At 41.1% G+C, this 19,641-nt stretch overlaps 2 long non-coding RNA genes across 2 annotated transcripts; one reads left to right on the top strand and one right to left on the bottom strand.

The window, feature by feature from the left end:
- Window positions 1-1,432: 1,432 nt before the first annotated feature.
- Window positions 1,433-8,234, bottom strand: LOC123375946. The gene is made up of 3 exons (XR_006581636.1): window positions 8,209-8,234; window positions 3,619-3,724; window positions 1,433-2,439 (listed from the first exon to the last, which is right to left on the bottom strand). It is a non-coding gene; the product is annotated as an uncharacterized LOC123375946 (long non-coding RNA).
- Window positions 8,235-8,259: 25 nt separating this feature from the next.
- LOC123375947 lies at window positions 8,260-18,401 on the top strand. The gene is made up of 3 exons (XR_006581637.1): window positions 8,260-8,384; window positions 9,965-10,079; window positions 18,150-18,401. It is a non-coding gene; the product is annotated as an uncharacterized LOC123375947 (long non-coding RNA).
- Window positions 18,402-19,641: the final 1,240 nt, after the last annotated feature.

Raw genomic sequence — 19,641 nt, 5'->3', positions numbered from 1 at the left:
AATATGAAGTCTGGTATCAAATTATAGTTTCACTCAATTAACACAAGGATGATAGACCACAGAAGACTATGTTATCAATATGTTTGTGTATGATGTTTACAAAACAGCTACTTTACATTGCTAAACATTGCAGACTATGCAATCTTCATCTCTAGACTCTAATAAATAAAGCTTAATTTGCCATAAAAATCGGAACAATTGGTGAAATAATTACATTCACTCTAGCGTTGCTTCACTGATAAGCTTGCCTAGGTATAATATTATAAAAGGTTTGAGGGTTTGTAGGGCCTGGTCTGATCAGAGGCCAGATCAAACGGTGAAGATGATCTATAACAATCAAATTATCTACCCTGGTAGCTGAAAGGACAAAACAGTTTAATAGAGCACACTAATTATTTGCACCCTAGCCGTTTAACCTGGTTTGACTGATTGTTATCCAGTAGTATATCAAGCTAATGTAACACAGTATCTTAAATACTGTAGTTATTTTTCCCAGAATAGTGTAATTATGTACTTTAATAATTCAGTTGATCTCTGATTCTTTCTGGTTTCTAGCAGCCCATTTGTCTGTTAATAACTTTTCCATCTAGCACGCAAAGGTTTACTGTCAGCTCACTGGGTTTCATAAGGGCAGATCTTCTGAGACTAAGGTGGAAGGCCTCACAATCCATGCATAGCTATGATTTAGAAAGAGTTCCTGGTTGTGGACATCATTGTAGCTAATCTCCACCATTATTATTAATTTGCATTGTAATAATGCTTAAAGTCCCCCATCGATGATCCGGGGCCCATTGTGTCCTGCACTAGAAAAACCTATAGAAGAGGAACAGAGGGGGCTGGAAAATCGGCTAGAGACTTACCTTGCAAAATTTCCAGAGAATCACATCCTCAAAAGGGAAGGGGTTGTGCAGTCTATGGAGGAGACTAGGACATCCTAGGATCCTTGGAGATAGATAGCCCTCAATATGTGGATGCAGACAAATGCCCCTTCACCTTCTGAAAGATCCTTGTGCCATTGGCCAATTTCAATACAGCAGTAGTGGGAACACTTGAGAGCTTGGACTTCTTCTGGGATTATTCATGGAGGAAGCCTGAGACAACAACAGGAAGAGTGGCTGGTCCTCTGCCCCATCTTCTTTGTGCCCCAGGCTTTACCCACAAAATCCAGCAGAGTATAAGTCCTCCAGAGAAGGTTCTACAGGCTTTGGGGAGGGAAAGAATGATTCAGGAGAACTGGGGCTCCTCCTCCTTTGCATACCATGTCCCCACTGGCTAACAGAAATTGAATGGTACAGTCTAACCCCAGAGATGGATGGGATATATTGCTAATTGAAATATATAGGCAAGTTGCCAGTGAGTTTTTTCTATTATTCTCAACTTCTTATGATGAATAATCAAAGAAAAACACTTACATACAGGATGAAACATTTATTTAAGTAAGTGAAGGAATTGGGAGAACCCCAACTTTCAAAATAAAAACATATCCAAAATAACCATATTACTCTGGCAAGCTATGTCATGCCATGCCTTTTTGCTATAGATGTTACAATCTGTATCTTCCTATATGATAACATAGTTTATGTACTTTTTAAATCTGTACAGTATGTTGTCTAAAATCATATCAAATGTAATCAGTTTATGCATACATATAAATAATTAGATAAGGCAACTGCAACACTAACTCCTCCAAATATATCAGAATTAAACTTCCAGTAGATCACTCATTCCAAAAGCTTGTTGTTTCAAACTTGCATAAGATGTTGTTCTTAGTGCCTTGTTTTATGCATTTAAAAAGAGTTCTTCCACACATTTTTACAGGTGGATAGTCCGGTGACTGACAAACTTTAGGAACCAGAGATACTAAGTATAACAAGTTTCCATTTTAAAGATCAAAAACAACAACAGCCAAATAAAAGAGCGAAGGGAATCCTCACTATTTTTTAAAAGTCCCCTTTTAGTCTAAAGAGAAAGCTTGCAAACATTTCACAAAAAATTTTAAACCCACTATAGTTTTGGGACAGGTGCGTCCCCATTTCTCCACCCACCCCAACTCATGCTGTCCAGTAATGCAAGTAGCAAAGACTACATGGCTACAACTGAGTCTAGGAACGAGTATACTTGGCCCAGATGTGTAATATTATTACAAAAGCAATAAAAAGAATACTTATGATCAGTACTGTAAAGGGACCGATTTTGATCCCATGGGAAGCATCAGTGTAGAAACTCCATATTCCTTTAGTGCTTGATGAAGAAGTGGAGAGGCTTGCACTGCAGTTATTTTTCCTTTGTTTGAAACTCCATCCTGCACCCTTCGGCCAAACAGCTTTACCAGAAGATGCACCGACAATGGCACCACTTGGAAGGACAGGCATGACAGAGTGTGTAGGAGCAGCCGTCAGCACAGAGATTCACTAACCAAGCAACCAGCTTCTTCAGTGCCTGTTATTGAAGGACACTATCAAGAAGCGGCAACACCAAGTCTGCTAGTCATTTATGTACAGCTAGTTAACAATGAAAGCTATTTCTGATATTGTGTGCATCAGAAAATGCCTTGTTTATAAGCTTTACAGTTGATTCCTTTACGCTAATGAGTGGAAAAATCTTAAGAATTGTCGCTGATACTTTAAAAAGCACATGGTGGTGAAAAACAATGGCACTCGGTTATACTTGCGTAGATCCTGTTTAAGGCAATAGGGGTTGCAACCATGTCATTCTGAGCAGAATTTACACCAAAATATATTAACATTATTAATGAAGAAGTGACAAAATACAGGGCCCTGCCTTGCACCATTTGCAGGCCCATTGACTTGGATGGAGTTATGTAGAGTGTCAATCAGGACAAAATTTGGTCCATATTAGAATCAGAGGTACACATGGCATTTTATATGCAGCGGGCCAAATTAGGAAGTGTGTGTCATTGATGTAAGTTAAACATTTATTGTAAATTGGCTAGAAAGTAGCCCCTAAGCATTCAGTAGATATGTCAAAAGAGACATTTCCTGAGGGAGTGGAAGGGAGATATAGAAGGTAGAATAGCTAACAAGAGGTATTAAGAGTATGTGAGAGAGCGGTGCGGAAGTTGGAGAGAGAGACAGAGCTCCTACGCTTTATCCCATATCATCATGTTAGATGCTTTTCATGTCACATCTCCCTTCTGGCCTCTCAGGGAAGTTGTACCAATGTGTGTGGCAGGGAGAACAAAAGTTACTCTATTTTAACAGTTACACTGATGTGTAACTTAAGCCACGGTTTACAGCAATGCTGTGCTTGGGAACTGACTTTCATGAGTTTTAACCCAAGGTGGGCACAAAATCTGATTAAGATCCGTTTAATGGGGTTGTGGGTAGGAATAGCTTTCTTTGGGGGAGGCACAATTCTCATGTACATCAATGGAAGTTACACAATCAGTGAGGGAACCATATTCCCCTATGCTTTTTGGTAATGTTTAGATGAAAGACATAAGGTATGCAGCTTTTGTAATACTTTCTTCCTGGAATAATAGACTTGTACACTACAGGCTATATTAAGAAATACTGAATAGCATTTCTTGTTCAGAATCATGGGTGAAATATAAGGGTTTGGGTCAAAAATTATCAGCAGTGACTGAGTATGACATACCAAAGTGTTAAGATAAACCGATCACAGCTGGGTAATAGAAGATATCAAAGCATTTTTAGCGCTGGAAGTTGCAGTATCCATAATATGGCCATATGATCACTACAGTCTGTGAAACAGAAAGACAAAAATTCTTTAGTTTAAACTGTTAACTTCACTGCCTTGTTTTTCTTTATTCTTTATTATCTCCTTAGCTTTCCATCACTTCCATTACAAGCATTTGGGTAGGCAACAAATCCAAAACAATCTAATGGATTTCAGATAATATTTTAATTAGTTTGGGTGAACTTCAACCTCCATGTACATAGCAAGAATCAAGTATGTTGTAGATTCCAATACTTGTGTGATTGGCAGTAGTGCAAAACCACAAGGCGGCGAGAAATCCATAGGAAACAGGGAATGAAAGTCCAGCCCTAGCTTACAGGCAGAATGCAGGGCAGGGCACGGCATAAAACACAATATATGGAGCTGAACACCCAACAGTGCACCTTCATTCTCCCTAAAGGCTTGTCTAAATTAAGATAAAAGGTATTCTTTAAAAACATCTTAGCTAACACCTTTCTCCTACTCCAGACATACACCAAATGGGGCTTTTGGACCACTGGATCCATGTAAGTGTAGATCCAGGATTTCCTCCCCTAGCTCACCCCCATTAACTCCTTCCATTCTGGCCTATTCAAAACCAATGCAGAGCTCTCCTTCCCAGCACAGCTTTGCGGAGACCCCCAGCAGCAGTTCCACAAACCTTGTGGGCAGAGAACCTATGGGGTTAGGGTTACCAATTTTGGTTGGCTGCATTCCTGGAGGTTTCATAACGACATAATCTTTAATTAAAGATTAATCTTTAATTCCTGGAGACTCCAGGACAACCCTTGAGGCTGGCAACCCTACTATGGGTACTAGAGAGAGCCCTGCATAGGTCCTCCTCACTTGGATGAATTCTCAAAGTTCACTATCAGACACTATTTCTGACAATTGTTTTTATGATTAACAACATCCTACTCCCCAGTCAGAGGGGCAATGGTGGCCATATTTTTCTCATCTCCTGTTGTTTTCTAAAGCCATATTATTTCCCTGTCTCAGACCCACCTTTGAAAACTTAAAACACAGCTCCTTGACATGCTCAAATTTCAGATGATTTACTGGGTTGTTGTAGCTCAGACTTATGTGGTTATTCTCTTTTAAACTTATTTAGTTTTCTTCATTTGTGTATTTGATTGGCAGAATACTGATCACCCAATCAGGTTACTCACAATCCTGTCTGCCTGATAAATATTCAGTGAGAATCACAGAGATGCGTCAGTGGTGTTTCTTAGTAAATCTTTAAAAAGCTGGGGCTGCCAGAGGTACAAATTATTTCTGCCTTCCAGCCATTATGAGCAATGCAGCTTTATTTAACATTTCTTAACAACGCCTCCAACATCCTGTAAACTGGATTACTCTTGAATGAATGTATAAATAATTGGATATTAATTGCATACCTAAAACCTGTTAATAAAGGCAGTTAGTCATAATTAGCTGGACTAGAGCACTCTATTTATATGTTTGCACCTGTTCTTTTCTACTACAGTTTGTATGTAAAAAAAAAAAAAAAGAAATGCAAGAAACAAACATTATTGGATTGATAAAATGCCCTGGAAGCATTATTAAATGGTATTCTGCTCCTGTATCTAACATTGGTAGATTTGAAGATTAATGGGGTGCATTGCATATCCAGTGGGTAGTACAGAGAATCAGTTTAGGATCCTGTACCAGAAGGGGATCCAATTTTAGGGATAATTCTACCCCTTTCTCACCTCACACATAAAGACAGAGCTATACACACACACAAATCCAAAATTTCAAAATTAGGGCCAAGCCTGAAAAGCTCAAATGTGAAATTCTGGCTCCACTGAAGTCAATGGCAAAATTGGATTTCACCTCAGGTTTTTTTTTTTGTTTAAAGTGTTCTTGTGCACTTTGCTGCCATTTTGTTCACAGTGTTTTTTAATGACAGTTCACCATGAGCCAGTTGGCAAGGGAATGGCTCACCTTTTCAATACTGGTTCCCATCTGAAACTATCTAGTTTCAAATAAAGTTCTTCAGTTACCACATAAGCATTCACTGCTGCCCACCTTTATTACAGTAAAGCCTCTTGTACACTTACCACTACCAACTTCCCCCTTCTCCACATGCATAAATATTGTTTCATTAAAAGATATGTAAACACAATGAAACTACATGATGTAATGTTGACAGGAAATAGAACAGATGGTCTAGGTTAGCTTGAGTATTTTTAATCAACTTTTCTAAAGAATTTCCAATTTTTAAATAAATCCTGGAAGTCTCCCCACCTCCAATTTTACTTTTTTTAAAGTTGATATTACATGACTGCAGCTGTTGTTAAATTTAGGTTTAAGAAAAATAAAACCCAGAATTCACATGGTTTCTCTTTCAGATGACAATATACCCTGCAGCTATAGGAGGATAAATTAATAGGTACATTTCTCACTTCTTTTATCCTATTTCCTTCCATTCCAAAACTTAGTTGGCAAAAGGTCTGATGGGCAGGGTGGCGAGTTGTATGGGCCCATGGTGGTCCGGGCTCCAGCAAATTCAGGCCCCTGGGGGCCTGGCTCCACCAATATTCGGGTCTGGATCTCTTCCCCGGCCCCACCTGCCACCCCTGAGCATCCCTGCCTGCCTCGACAACAGGCAGCTGCCTCGACAACAGGCAGCTGCCTCGACAACAGGCAGCTGCCTCCTGCAGCTCTGCACTGTGCTCCCTCACCATCCGCCCACTACCAGCTACAAGGGAGTGGTGCTGGAGGCAGGCTGAGGCAGCTTCTGCGCCTGCGGAGGGACGAGGCACATGCCAGCACTCTCCCCGGCAGGCAACTCCAAGGTGGGGGCTTCTCCTGGCTGGACCTCCTGAGCAGCAGCAGCAGCCTGCAGGATCTTGGGTGAGTTGTGCTGGAAGGGTCCCCTCCTCCCGCCCCCCCTCCCCTGGAGCTCACTGCTGCCAGCAGGGAGAGGGCTGTGGGGGAGGAGTCCTCTCTGGGCCCCTGCCCCAGCTCCAGGGTGGCCTGCCTGCTGCACTCCAAAATTCCTCATCCCTGTCCCAGCCCCATGCCCTGCACCCCAACCCCCTGTCCCAGCCCAGAGCCAGCACCCAAACTGCCTCCCACCATCAGCACCCCACACCCCCTCCTATATCCCCTCCTGCAGCCCAGAGCCTGCACCCAGCACCAAAACTTCCTCCCAGAGCCTGCACCCCAAACTCCCTCCCAGAGCCTTAGGTAGGTAGTGGGAGCAGACTTGGACCCATTCTGGGCACCACCAAAAATTATACAAACCTGCTGCCCCTGCTGATGGGATAATGGTGGTGTTGTAAACAAGCCTCCCAGACTCTGGTCACTGGTTAAAAAAAATCAGCATTTGACAACACTTACCACACACTGACTTCTGAAACACAACACTCCCTCCACTGCCAGCCAAATTAAAATTACGAAATACCTGTTGTAACCTTGGCCCCAATCCTGCCAAGGGAATTGCACAGGTGGACCCCTAAAGTCAATGAAGTTAGGAATCAGAGCTCATGGGATAGGTTTAGGCAAATATTGAATTTTTAATAAAGACCACTGAAAATACCACATGTAGGAAGCAGAGAAGTTAGGATAATAGCTCATGAAAATGAGACAAGCTTGTTAAACTTAGTGCTTAACAAGCCTGCAGCTCAGACTATAAATACTATAAAAATATTACCAACACTTATTTTATACCTTAATATCTTCCTAATAAAATAACCCCCTCTATAGTAAATATCAACAATCTGTTTTTGTTTGTAGGTTGTATGGAATTTTCTTTTTGTTTGGTTCTTAGGCCATTAGGTCCAATTTTATTTGAATTACTGCCTTAATTGTACAGCGTCTCAGATATCCAGTGAAGTTATTTTATAAACAAGTCAAATAAGGATCCAACCCTGGTAGCATTGATGGTCAATTTGTCATTCACCTTGGAGAGAGGAAAGATGGACTTATGATTAAGGTTGTGGACTGGGACTCTGGGAACCTGGTCTCGTGCTTTGCCATAAACATACTGCTTTGCCATAGACATTCTGTGTTACCTTGTGTAAGTCACTTAGTCTTAGTCTTTATACCTCATCCCAAAGGAGCTGTGAAGGTAGGCTAAGGTACTAATGCATCAGACCTTGAACACCAGACTCAGTCTGGGTGGGTTTGAAGTTCAATGGCCTATCCATTTTGAGGAGACACAAACAAAAGGAGGGCTGGGGTTTGGGCTTCCGTAGGGATGGACATCTGGAGGCTACATGTGCTCTGGGAACTTGTCCCTAGGGTCCTGTCACCAGCAGTTAATTCACACATTCACTACTCTCTTCTTGGAGATAATTAGCAGGTTAGCAATAATCCTAGCCTTCCCCCAGTCCACCTCCCTCACTGTTACCAAAACTATCCCAAAGAAAGGACAAGAAATAAACTAAACTTCCCACCGATTGGAAGACACTGAGGCACGCTATTTCTTACTGCTCGGTAAGCAAACAGCAACAGTTTTTCTGCTGCTCCCTGGCACCACAGGAGCCAGGAGGAACCTACCCAGAACTGCCATTTCCAACCACCCAGGAACCTTCTGATCCCAGAATTCCAGGCCTGCTTCTTTGAACCTAAATCATTCTGTCACTCAGCACTGTCTCCCAGTGGCCCCAGCAACAGTAACAGACCCGACTTTAGCTGGACATCTAGCTAAGGCCTGGTCTACACTAGAAAATCAGGTCAGTTTAACTACATTGGTCAGAGGTGTGAAAAATCCACTCCCCGAAATGGCATAGTTAAGCTGACCTATGTCCCCGTGTAAACAGCTGAAGAATTATTCCATTGGCCCAGCTACCACCTCTCAGAGAGGTGGATTACCTACACCAACAGAAGAACCCTTCCTGTAGGAACAGGTAGTATAGACAAGTTTTAAGAGAAGGTGGAGCAGTGTGCTGGTAAGAGCCATGCAGCAGCCTGGCAGAACAATACAGTGGAGCCTCCAATGAGACCTACCACAGAACTGAATCCTGGCAGGGCTCTGCAGGGACACCCAGTGACCTTTACTGGAGGAATGAACTAAAAAGGGGAACCCTGACCATCTATGGATACTCCCTGGTGCCCAAACTATTCTTTTTAAAAATTGAAACCATTTAAACTAGTAAGCCTATGGTACAATATTGCTACCCTTAGTTCTGTGCTGCCTTCAGAGCAGGGCACTGGGAGAACAGTGGCAGCTAGCCAGGTGCCCAGCTCTGAAGTAAGGGCCACATGGGATGGTATTGCCATCCTTACTTCTGTACTGCTGCTGGCAGTGGTTCTTTCTTCAGAGTTGGGTGCCCGGCCAGCAGCCGCCACTCTCCAACCACCTAGCTCTGAAGGCAGCACAGAAGTAAGGATGGCAATATCGCAACCCCCTACAATTGCCTTGTAGCACACACACCCTGCAGCCCCCTTTTGGGTCAGGACCCCCAGTTTGAGAAACACTAACTTACAGGTTTTACGTGTTTATGTTTTGCCATTTTAAAATACATATTCATGCTTTGTTCCACACCGAAATTTAAGATTTAAATATCTGAAACCATGAAATTCAAGGTTTTTAAAGTGCTATGACCATGAAATTTGCAAAAACGGACCAGGAATTTGGTACGGCCCTAAACAGCACTCCAATGTTCCTCTCAGTTGAGGACATCTCCCCAAAACCTAAAGCATGTGTCAGTAGATTTGACCAGGTCATGTTCTCCACTATCCACTAAGTGACCTCTAAAAAAACCATCAAAATAGACAAGTCTTAAAATCATTAACCTAAAACTGATAGGTATAACTACTACTAGGAGCCAGATTAACGATTCCCACTTCACCTCAATAGGCTCTATGTGATAGGAGAGGGACTACTTCAATATAGACCATGGTTGTAGAGGTGGGGAAATTGGTATATTTCCAGGATAACATTTATCTTGTTGGAATATAGTTCTTTATGAGACTGTGGGCTCTTGCACTCTAACTTGGAGGTCCTTATTCAGGCACACAACTGTAGGTGGCTGCAAAATTAACACTGCCAGATTTGGGGGGCTGAAGTGATACTGCTTCAGTGAGCTGGAGATAAGGAGAACCTTAGAAATATCACTCCTGAGAACAGGCAGGGTTCTTAGAGTCTCCAAATCTTCTCATTTAGAGCTGGCAAATACAATACAAGAGGAAGGACTCAGTGAGTTAGAGCACAGAACTAGTATGTGTTTGTGACAGAGTGCTGGGATCAAACAACTGAACTAGCACTCTGACTATGTCTGATTAACTAACAAGCTACTTATCCCATTAACAGAGGGTTGAGAAAGGCACAGGAAAGACATGCTGGAAGGGAGAGGCAGACAGGCTAGGAAAGCCAGAACCAAGAAGAATCTCTGGGTGGAAAGACCTCTTCCTGCTCCTTGCAGAGGGTGAGGAGAAACTAATGCTGTAAATGGTTTGGTGGATGGATCAGTGTGGTGGTAGGAACAGCAATGTAAATAAATTACACAGTGATGTTTAACAACTGAAAGTTTCCAAATAGTCTGTCTAGACAGAGCAAAAGACAGAGATGGGACCTTGCCCTGTCACAGGGTTGATTTAACAATATTTGGCCAGCTGATGAGCTCAACTGGGTCAGATCCTTATGGGTCCATTTGGTCTTAGGGCATGACACATTTCTCTTCCGCTGCAGTCTATGCAGTATTGTGAGATCTGGAGATATAATTCTGGCATTGGACCAGAGTCAACATATTTTCTTCCTCAAAATACTTATAATCTCCAGCCAGTGTTTCAAAGAGAGATTCTGGAAGCCTTGGGGGACGATAGCAGGACTCAGCCTTGCACTATTCCTACGGCTAAGACCATGGTGCTCACCTCAGAGACTCCTGTTAAAGGCTCAGACAATATGATCTCCACCAGAGTTTTGATGGCCATTGAGTGAGGGTTGGGGGACTTTTCTGCTTGCAATAGGACACTCATGAGAGGGGGTGGCCTGCTAAGTAGGTGACCTGAGTTTGGGACCGGACATGATTTCTTGCTACCCCAGACTAGGAGACTTGGAAAGAAGTGGAAGCATGTTCACATTCTGTAAGGTGGACACTCTTGAGTGACTTCTACTTTAGCTGATGGGGAGTCACTTTGACAGGCTTTCATGCATAGCCCAGCAGGTACACCAGACATTTAAACAAAAAACAAGGGACCCTGGAAGACCTCCTAAAAAATCATATGCATCACATTTTCTGCCACACATTTATACAGCTTGAAAGAGCTGCTGTGTTAAACCTAAATACTGATTTATATCCATATATAGTTCTAGGAGATAAAAGAAGGGGAATAAAGCTATTTTAAAGCTACTTTTCCCATGTCAGACCAAATTTGAAGTTTTAAACAATGGATTTCTCCTTGATCTTGTCACATTTCATATAATTTCTTAGTTGGGTGTAGCTCAGCCTGAACAGCTATATGCAGTAAAATTCACATTCAGTTTTCTCCATTAGTGTGGCTGTATTTGATATGAAGAAGCGTGATATGGAAAATAAATTACAACCTCTGCAGTTGCAATGGGTACGTGCAGCTGGCAGAACATGCAGTGCCAATCAAATTGCTCGTGATCTTCTAGCCATTTGATAAATATTCATGAGGAAGCATTGTGATGTGTCACTGGTGTTCCCTTTTAGTAAATCTTTAAAAAGCTGGTGCTGCCAGAGGTAGAACTTATTTTTGCCTTCCAGCTACTGTTAACAATGCAGCTTTATTTAGTATTCCTTTAGAGACTCAGAAATCCTGGAGATGTGACACGAATTACTTATATATAAGTGAATAGTTAGTTTTATACCTTTAAACAGACAAACATGGCCCTATTTAAACTCTTATTTTTCTTTCAACTGAGGCAGTTGCAAGCAAAATAATTTTAAAATAATCTTACTAGTATTCGTTATGCTTAGATATTGATTTGAGAGTACTCTATAAATATCTTTAATTACCAACGTGTTGTGGAGAGTCAGAATGGTAGATTTTAAAACAAGTGTGTTACAATGTACAAGCAGTGTGTAAGAATGAATTGAATTCCCAAGCAGGTTAATTGATGTCAGCCAATTTTGCCTCCCATATGTGAAGAAATTATGTGCTTTTAAAAAGCCATGATTTCAATACACACATCTTGAATCCAATTTTCAAAATTAGACAAACCCCGTGCATCCAGATTTTTAAAATTGCCCCCACATGGACACTGTCATTTTAGGTATGATATGATTTGGTTATGTTGCACCTGGTCCTACTGGCTGGTTTGAAAGCTAGTTGCTCTAGTTTTCACTGCAAAATTGGAAAATAAAAAAGTCCCCCAGCTGGCCATTCTATAGCGGCCACCTCCACCATAATGCTGGCCCTTGAGCCATTGATGCTGCCAGAGTCCTTCCCCACATTTGTAAATATCACTGCTAATGATGAGCACTTCAGTGGGCACTATGGGTGCTCAGCATGTCGGGGGGGATGGGGGGGAAGGGATTCATACCACTTATTTAGATACTGTCATGTGGATTTAGCTGCCTAATTTCAGACACACAGGCCTGAAGGACTTGCCCCCTGGTCACACAGTAAGCTACTATCCATGCAGTGGCTAGAAACCCCATATTCCTGAGTTTCTGACCTGTATTCTATCCTTGAAAAGGGGAACAGTCCTAATCTACTTTAGCTGCTGAGGGTGAGTAAACAATTCACTATGGATAATTTGTTTAGTGAATTTAGCTCTCACACACTTGTGCCCTGTCTAAGTTTTAAAATTTGTTCCTATTCAGACATTCAATATTATCAAATCACAAATCACCTATTCACTGTTTATGCTCTGATATCAGAGCTGTATGATTAGTTATCTAAGTCACAGGGTGGGGAGCTCCCACTCCACAGATCAACAACGTGAAAGAACCGTAGGTGGCGGGTAAACTGGCAAGAAATCCAACCCCTACTTCATGATGCAGCTATCCACCAATTGGAGGATGGACGTGCCATTCCAGAACGAGACTGTGCAGACTGTACGAGGGCACAAACTGCTGCTGCAGAGAGACAGACGCATGAGACGCAGAGCTCAGGACTGTGAGCACCACATCTGTGTGGCCCCTGGGAACCTACAAAGCACTGCATGTGAGAATCGTCCAGACCCCAAAGGGAAGGAGGCTATCCCGATCCATGACTAAGGAACTAATGGTGGCACACGTACTATTCATTTGCTAATAAAGATGTTGGAGTGAGGGTGGGGTGATTCCCTATTGCCCAAAGTCTGTAGCTTGTTTTTCCACCCAAAGGCAAGAGATGAGAGCTGTGAACTAACCGCTAGAAAAGGGAGCCTCTGCCACAAATGGCATATTTTCTGGTCCTGATTGTAGAGGTTAGATAAACTACTGCCAACCAAAGTCATGCTTAATTTTGTAATGAAACACTTTATAAAGTTTCCATTCTACAAACATTTACACCAACAAAATTTTGCTCTCATTCTGTTCACAGATAGTGGACAGACAGTTAGCTTGTGCGGCTCGAAAGCTTCTCTCTCTCACCAACAGAAGTTGGTCCAATAAAAAATATATATATTACCTCCCCCATCTTGTCTTTCTGACATGACACAGTAATACAGGGAGCAAATATCAAAGTAAAAGATACCAGTTTACACTAACTTTTCAGAGCAGAACTATATTTCATAGAATTCCACGAATATTACCAAGCAGACACACTATATCTTGTCCCTCAGATGGCATGGTGATGGGCCTGCAGTAACCTAAAAAGAACAGAACAAGGAAAACCAACAACTGTTCATCTGTGTTGGCATACACTAAAACTCAGCCTGTTCACATCTGGTGAATTAGTGAAGCACTAGATGCCAAGATAGTCTTGGAATAAGTTAAAATGTAAACATACTCTGTGTAATAAACTCAGGAGGAAAATCCCCTAGCTCAGAGGTGCTCAGCTGACTGCTACAAAAACAGGTATTCTGGTAAATCAACTGCTAGGCATATTTAATCATAGCTTGAACATTAGTATGTGAGCCCCATCACTGAGCGGAACAAGCAACAGGAATGCTCAAACTAGGAAAGAATCAAAGAGACCAAGAAAAGATTTGACAGAGATTCTACAATACTAGCAAAAGTATTAGCAGACAGTTAACAATTATTAGGCAGCATTTGTGTTCAGTCCAGGAGCCAGACAGCTACTAAACCTTAAATGTTATTCAGAATAATATAGGCCCTCATTCAACCAAGTATTTATGCACAGGACTAACCACACATGTGAGTGCTCTCACTAAGCTCAATGAGACTACACACATGCTTGAAGTTAGGCATGTGCTTAAGTTCTTGCTGAATCCGGACCTCTATGGTCAGTCTTTTGGATGGCAAGAAGCTACCCTATGTAGTCTTTATTCTACATATGGTGGACCTGGGCGGGGGGGGGGGGGGAATCATTTGCAGAATGGATAAAGCCACTCTAGTGGTCTCACAAGTCACCATAACCAAGAAAATCTCCATAAATGGGAAAACCTAGGAATGGCTTTTCATCAGACCATTTTCAATTATTTCTTTGTATTTTAAAAAGGCTTTTACTGGCAGGTGAACAGCAAACTTACTCATGAGTTACATGAGTGATCAAAACCAGGGACATGTAGTCGATGTACAGGTAACTCTTATAATCACTTAATAGTTTCTATTGGCACAGTATTTTATATGCAGTTTGGTGCATATGTGAGTGGTTCAAGACTTATAACTCAGAAGAAAGGTATGTTTTTGGTATAATACATGAATATATTAATGTGTATGTACTCATTCTGGCATTGCTATCTAAGGGTAGATACACTAGCAGCCATTTTAACAATTCAATATTTTACAGGAAGTGGCTGATGGGAATGAAAAAAGTTGAGACCCCCAAGATAAGTCATTCAATTGAGTGCAGCTCTTTGTGGCTTTAACTCTGGATCTATTGAGGAGGGGAAAAATAGCCTTAAATTTGGATCTCCTCTTCAGGCCACATCTGGACTTCAAAAAAGGGATTAGACAGTGAAGTGATACTAATGCATTGAGTGTTTATAGCTGGGAGATTTAAAAAGTTAAAATGTTTAACGAAACAAAGTTTCGCTAAAAAAGGAGTGAGAGCAGTTAGAAGTGACATATGTGGAGGTTTGCTTTCATTTTGAAAGTTTGTTTATGTGAGAAAACAGGAATGTGAAAGGAAGCCAAGCTTTCTTTGATGATTGGTTTCATAAATTTATTAGCTGAATCAGACATGAAGACAGGACTGAAAGTTCATCAGCTATTGGCACCAAGAGAGAAATCTGACAAATAAATGTTCTATTCCTTCTCTCTGTTTAAAGTCTGTGTGCTAAATCCTAACTCCATTTTCCTATTGCCAATGACTGCCTTTCTCCCAATGAGAAGAAAACAAATGGGAAATCAGTAATAAAAAAGGTAAAAGTCAGAGGGCATACAACATACTGAAATAATAAAGCAACCCTATGACAATTCATTTGGGAATCAGTTTAAAGATATTTTTCAGTTTCTCATAATCAGAACCCTAATTATTTCCTCAACCTCCTTTATGCAGTTCACCATCAAACACGACAGAAAAAATAGATTGTAGGCCAAAGCCATCCTGGTGCAACTTCAATGGAGTTACCGAAGGAATGAATTTAGCCCCTTGAGTTTACTGTGTATAAACAAACACCTGAAACTATTACCCACATGTCAAATGTGAAATAAAGGTAACTTTTGTTTGTCAATGCAGTTCTAATCAGGAGGATCATGCCATGCAAATAAAAAGGACAATGCAGAGGATCTAGGGTTTGGCACCAAGGGAGAACATACAGTGTTCTTTTGTAAAATTGCCCTGTGTTTATTCAATCACTCAGATATTTTAAAAAAAAAAAAAAAAAGGGTCCCCAGTCACTGAGCCATACTACTTCCTATTTTGGTTAGGAAGAACGCAACAAAAATCAGACAGACAATCTGCTTCTACCAGGAGCATTATCTTCACTTTCTCTTCAGAAAGCTGTTCACATGGAACTTTCTGTATCGTCTTCCTTTGTGCATTTCTGTTCCCTCTTGCTTCCCCCACCCCTCGAGGCCTACACTACACTGAAAAACATTTTCCACTTCAGGTATACCAGCAAACCCTCCTACTGTAGACACAGCTTAAAGGAGCAAGTGTGCGCTTGTTTCAGTGTTACATACACTATGTACACCCAGTGTTCCCAGAGTGAATTAAGCTATCCTGACAAAAGGTCTCTTTTGCCAGTATAACTGCATCTACACTACACTACTACACTTTGCTGGTATAGAAATATTGTAAAATGTCATACCCCTAACTGACAATACTATACCACCAAAAGTTTCCAATTTCTAGCCCCTGTCCAATATAACAAGGATCGCCTTGACATCTGACAGAATCCAAAATGCACCTGCCTTCATTCAACTCAAAACAAGCTAGGAAGGAAGTAAAGCCAACTGCACTTTCTCCACCATAGCCAGTTGATGGTACCTTCTCTAGCCACTTGGAAATTTCCTTAGTATGAAATAGATGTAGGGTGTCTCTGATCACACATGCTAGCCAGGAATGGCCTTCACAGTACACCCCATTATAGCCAAATAGGTAGTAAATAAGTGATGTGGAGGATTTCCATTTCCCTCCCCACCCCTTCTGTTTAATGTTATTTGCAGTTTTAAAACAGGTCTTTTCCTTCTCTAGTTTCTAGCGAAAAAAATAAAGACAAAATGTGTCTTCTGAGATGCATAGTGTGAGGTAAAATACTATAAAAGAGAGAAAGCTCTGTCTCTCTCTCAGAGGTAGGATCAGAAACAAACAAAACTTGAGTGCAAAGGTGGCTGGAAATGGCCTATCTCAACACAGAACCAGTGGTGATTGATGACTGACTGCATGCTGGACTCTTTGTGGATTAAGCATGTTGTTTATTCTCATTCTTTAAATGAGGAAATGTAAAAATATGATGTTTTATTCTGAAAAAATAACTTTACAAAGATCTGTAACTTGTCATAGATTCAAAGATTTAAGGGGAGAAGGGACCTGCTAGTCCAGGGATCGTCAACCTGTGGTATGCGGCTCACCAGGGTAAGCACCCTGGCGGGCCAGGCTGGTTTGTTTACCTGCCGCATCCGCAGGTTCAGCCGATCACGGCTCCCACTTGGTGCGGTTCGTCGCTCCAGGCCAATGGGGGCAGCGGGAAGCAGCGCAGGCTGAGGAATGTGCTGGCCGCCGCTTTCCACTGCCCCCATTGGCCTGGAGTGGTGAACCGTGGCTAGTGGGAGCTGCGATTGGCCGAACCTGCGGACGCAGCAGGAAAACAAACCATCCCAGCCCACCAGGGTGCTTACCCTGGTGAGCCGTGTGCCAAAAGTTGCTGACACCTGTTCTAGTCCAATGTCCTCCATACAGACCATACAACTTCATCGAGGGATTCCTGGACCTATTCCTATTTTAACTTGGTTTTAATCAAGAAAGTTTCATTGGCTTCACTCCAGCTGAGGATGTAGCCCATAATCTCGATAAAGATGTATTTTCTTTTGCCTTTAATTCACAAACAAATCTTGTCACAATTTTGCTACGGCTTTGACATCCAGAGACAGAAATGCTAGAGTGCAAGATGTTTTAGATCAGATTGTTCAAATTACTTTCCAGCTTTATAAGTGAACCATTACTTTCCTGCTTCACTGATTTTTGTTCTGTCTTTCCAGATACTATCTTCTGTGATCCAAGTCCAATGAATACAAAGTTTTAAATTATATATAAATATAGATGGTCAAATTTCATCAAATGAGATCAGAGGACAGATAATTCCCTGAGCCCTGTGTTTTGGGGTTTTATGTGATTAACATGCATTACTAGAGTGGTTATTGGATCTTGTAGTATGTGGTTCCTTTACACATTTTCCTAAACACATACAGTACACCGCACATATGGAGCAATAATGGCACATGCTTTAGATTGTAATATATTCTCTTCAGAATATTGGCAAGCAGGTAGTGGCAGATTGCACTTTGGTTTACTTAGAGATATGTTGTCAATCTGACTATCTTTAAAATGACTAACTTCAAAAAATATTCAAGGTTCTAATAAAACTCTTTAAATACTATGCCTTATTTTGTTAACCCTTTCATAAAAATACATATGGGCTGCTTCTCCTGTTGAAATTTATGAGCCTGAGCCAATATACATTTATAGTCAATAGGAGCCTTATTATTGACTTCATTGGGCAACCTATAAGAATTTCTTCCTTGCTGAAAAGGCTGATTGTCACCACTTTGTGTATGAAGGTTTCACCGTTTCTGCTTTGTATTTACTTCAATGCAAAAAGTAAACAAGCAAAAAACAAAAATGACAAAAAAACAACCCTAACTACTTTCTGTTCCAGTTATCTTAAGTGTTCTAAACTCAGTAAGTACAGCATTTTCAGAACGTGTGATTTTCAAATTGATGCTGGCATTTAAATAATTCTTTATTATTTATTTCAGATACAAATTATCTATACGAAGTATCACCCATATGCAGGAGATGGTGGAATCTGGAAAAGGGAGCTGCAAGTGCAAGCAACAGGTGGATGTTTATTACATTTCTCCTACTAGAAGAATGCCATGAACACTTAATGATACCTACCATATGCAAAGATGTTCCAGTTACAAGTCCATATGACAAAATGAAGGCCTCTCTGTTGCTCGTGCTATATTTAAAGCACACAGAAACGCAACTTTTTTTTTTTTATAGTCCCCACACATTCATTGATGTAATAATCAATAAAAAATTATTTCTGACTCATCTAAGCTTGGTACTTTCCTAATTTACATTCCAATCATCATTCGGGGACTTGCTCAACATGTTAGAGCTCTTAAATATGTAATCCTTTACAATCTTTCTACTTTGGAAGTTTTATTTTTTGTTGCTTTTAAAATACAAAATATATTAATCTAATATCTTTGTGCCAAATTTATACCATTTATGATGGCATCTGTGCCATGGTCTGCACTAAAGTCCACCAGGAGTCATATAAGGAATATGGCATAACCCCTACAGAGGGGGCCACGTCGCCAGCCAGTGCAACTCAAAATGTGCCAGCGGGAGAAAGGACATGTCTATGGCAGCTAGGAGCCAGCGAGGAAGATATCCTGGTTCAATGTATGCCTTGAACTGCCTTCTTTCAAATGAATACCTCCCACCCCAGCACAGTGAACAAGGCTAGCACAGGGAGGTGAATGTATCCCTCTTCCTAAAGTTACCATCCTTAAAAAAAAAAAAAGTTTCATGCTAAAGGTTTTCTTAGGTAAAGAGCAGTAACTGAATTTTGAAAGTACATGTAGGAAATCTCTTGTATGTACTGGGGAAACCTGCCAGTTACACTCTAGGGATCAGCTTCACAAGCCCTGCTGCGCTTTATTGCTTTAATAAATTACTGAGCAACCAGTACATTTTGTCCCTCTAGTAACGTGTCTCCCTACTCCCCTCGTTAATTTCTTGAGCAGTTATGGAAAAAGTTGCAATCAAGCCTCTGTCAAAGAATAATGTGAAACACAAATATGAGGAGGAAAAATAACCAGGATCAAAAATATTAAAAATAAACTTTTGGAGCAACCTGGTGTCTGGAAACCAATAGCTTTGCTTTCCATAGATCAGGTCCAGTTTTGGGAGGTCTGGCATACTGAACGTCACTCAAACTAGTGCCAGACAAATTCATTTTGCCTCATTTCAAACACTGCAAATTTCAAAGTTGGACTTTAACAATACTGGGTTTGCATTCCAATTAGAAGATACCATCTATACTGCTAACCTTGGAATCAAATGTGATGAAGTGTTCATCGGGGCAGGTGGAAAACAGCTCTAACTGAAACCTCCAAGGTTTGGCTTCACTGCATTAACTTTTCCTATGTGGAAAACTCTACACTCAAGCGCTTAAGCCTATAGCATTTCTAAATTCTGCCTGCTCTCAGTCCCAATGATTCTCCTAACCTGATT

The sequence above is a fragment of the Mauremys mutica genome, chromosome 8 (genome assembly GCF_020497125.1).
Source record: "Mauremys mutica isolate MM-2020 ecotype Southern chromosome 8, ASM2049712v1, whole genome shotgun sequence".
NCBI lineage: Eukaryota > Metazoa > Chordata > Testudines > Geoemydidae > Mauremys > Mauremys mutica.
The sequence above is the reverse complement of the archived record's forward strand: the minus strand, read 5'-3'. Positions and strand labels throughout refer to the sequence as shown.